This window comes from Nelumbo nucifera, chromosome 1, assembly GCF_055504915.1.
Source record: "Nelumbo nucifera cultivar China Antique chromosome 1, China Antique-T2T, whole genome shotgun sequence".
Taxonomy (NCBI): Eukaryota; Viridiplantae; Streptophyta; class Magnoliopsida; order Proteales; family Nelumbonaceae; genus Nelumbo; species Nelumbo nucifera.
This window is the reverse complement of record NC_142649.1, coordinates 154,862,468-154,865,215: the sequence shown is the minus strand read 5'-3', so window position 1 is coordinate 154,865,215 and position 2,748 is coordinate 154,862,468. Positions and strand designations below refer to the sequence as shown.

At 34.5% G+C, this 2,748-nt stretch overlaps 1 long non-coding RNA gene across 1 annotated transcript; it reads right to left on the bottom strand.

Moving 5' to 3' along the window:
* Positions 1–247: 247 nt before the first annotated feature.
* LOC104602868 (uncharacterized) lies at positions 248–1,291 on the bottom strand. The gene is made up of 3 exons (XR_016080771.1): positions 1,138–1,291; positions 879–1,004; positions 248–677 (listed from the first exon to the last, which is right to left on the bottom strand). It is a non-coding gene; the product is annotated as an uncharacterized LOC104602868 (long non-coding RNA).
* Between the last annotated feature and the right edge of the window lie 1,457 nt (positions 1,292–2,748).

The following is a 2,748-nucleotide window of genomic DNA, read 5'->3' as shown; positions in this document are numbered from 1 at the left end:
GTGGCTTATAACCTAATAGCCAATTTAGGTTATGAATTCAATTTCACTCCTTTTAATGCCTACTTAACTAACCATTACTAACTAGTAACAAGTAGACCTGTTCATGTACCGGGCTCAGGCTTGGGCTTTTGCCAAAATTTAAATGGGCCCAGCCCAAAGCCCAACCCAGATACAATGTAAGTCAGGCCTGAGGCCCAGCCCATAAACAAGTCTACTAGCTAGCCTAAAAGATATAAACAAAGCAATGTATTAAATCTAGATTTCCATTTATTGAGATTTATTTACTGATTAATTCATCAATGAGTTTGTCTAACAAAAGCACTAAGGTGAGATCAAACATATCACTTTGCCTCTCTTTCGCCATCTCCATTCTTCCATCACCCCCTAACAAAAGTTATAAGAAATTACAATGCGGAGAGATGTACTTAGGCAAGATTTTCTTTCCATCGTATTATAATAGCATAAAATAAAAAATAAATAAATAAATAAACAAGAAGAAGAAAAGGATTCATAAAAGAGACAAGAAAGAAGAAAGAGTACGGAAAGGGAGGTCTCTCTTAAATTTCAATATTAATCCTATGGATCATTCAGCTCCTGTTGTTGTTGTCACCAATTCCAAGTGTATTCTTCACGCTGTCCACTGCACCCTGTGCCATGTCTGCTATTTTCTCTCCGGTCTATAACCACAAAGAAACAGCATAAAATTAAATAGAAAAGAATATTGAAAGCCATCAAATGATGGTTCAGATTGACAATTGGCAATGACCCACGAAATGAATGGTCCAGATTGACAATAAGCAATGACCCATTCTTGTTTTTTTGAAATCTGGACCCTTTATCTCATAGATGATTGGTAGGTGTAACAGATGGGAAAGAACCTGTTGAAGAAAGCCGGAGTCTTGTTGCTGGGCAGAGTCCCTGGTGGATTGAGCAGCATTTTCTGTCTTGTCACAAGCAGTGCTTGCGGTGTCCTTAGCAGATTGAATACACTCCTCGCTCTTGGCCTGCCAAAACGCAAATTAAGCAATGCAAAAGGCTTATTAGCAAAGAATTATTGTATGAGAGCCAACTGGGGATCGAGTTTGTGTTTGGCATGCACCAATTAATTATATATAAATATAAATATATAGCACTTGCCTGAGCGTGGCCATGAGTTTCACCAGCCCTGAACATTTGAGTTGAGTCCGCCATTTCTTATATCAAATCACTACAACAAAGAGTTTGGAGCCTTCTTCAATAATTCACGATTGCTTTGAAATGCTTTTGGTGTGGTTGGAGCAAATGGGGAATGATTTATATAGCTTTTTTCTGGGCCAAAACCCCTTACTTAGAGCCTATGTGCATGGCTATTTGCTTCTCCTGACATCACATGTGTCATCTGCTACAAGGTCGATCTGCCCGGTCAACCCCATTCTAACATCTCCCGAACAGAATATGAGAGAGCCACACAGTTGATGGCACGACCCGCGTAGAACGGTTGGCCATAAATGCATGAGGTGGATTCTTCACTAATTAAGGCTGCTAATTGTATCCATTTATCTGAATTTGAATTTAAACCGGTTAAGGGTGATCTGAATCCACTTATAATTGGGTAGAGTTAGGATCCACCACTATCCAATCCAATATATATTCCTATTCATTTCGATTTTATAAGGTTATATGTGTAGGCAAAGGATAAAATTTAGTTAATATTATATAATTAAATTTAACTTTTATGACCTGCAGTTATGCACCTAAACCAAGGCAAGTATTGACTTTATATAATGTAGATGTATTTATATATATTTAAAACTTGTATTTTATTTATTAGTGAAGTTGTTTTGAATTGAATGTTGTGCTTTTACCAATGTTCAAATAGCTGGATGAGAAAAAGGAGAAATTCAATGGTTAAAGGTTTAATCAGGTCAAACCATGATGATATAATATATTAATATATAACGGGGATATTATCTAAAATTCACCATGATTTTGTTAATTTTTGTGTTTTCTTATACTCACTATGACTTTTCAAAATCTCTAGAGAGGCCCATGGCAATGATTAACAGCTAAAACCCCTCTGAATATCCCATGTTAATAAGCATTGTTAATTATATACATATATTTTAAATATATAATTGTATTCTACTATAACACACTCACATATATAGATATGTATGTATGTATGTATGTATGTATGTATGTATGTATGTATGTATGTATGTATGTATGTATGTATGTATGTATGTATGTATGTATGTATGTATGTATGTGTGTGTGTATGTATGTGTGTATGTATATATGTTATAATTGTATTCTACTATAACACACTCACTATAACACACTCACACACTCACATTTTGTTTTTGGCAGAAATAGTGAAGTAAGATCTTGAAAAATTATCCAAAATAAAAAAAAGATCACCCTAATCGAACAATTTAATGCAAAAGTATAGCCTTTGATAGTTTGCATATAATGTAAAATAAAAATGATTAAAAACTGGTCGATTGTATAAAACTAGGACTAGCTTACTAGTTCCCAGGTTGGGCCGGCCAGGTGGACAATTTTCATTGATTTTTGGTGATTACTATTTTAGGGGTATAACCTTCTGGACGGTGTATGTCCTTAGAGTCCAATAACTTTGTATATTTAGTTTATTGATGAATAAAATCAGTTTCTTATATGTTTCGTATGTGTCTATGGTTGTGCTGCTATTTAATGACCTTGATCTATGTTATAGGATTATGATTTTTAATCTGAGATATTCATAAT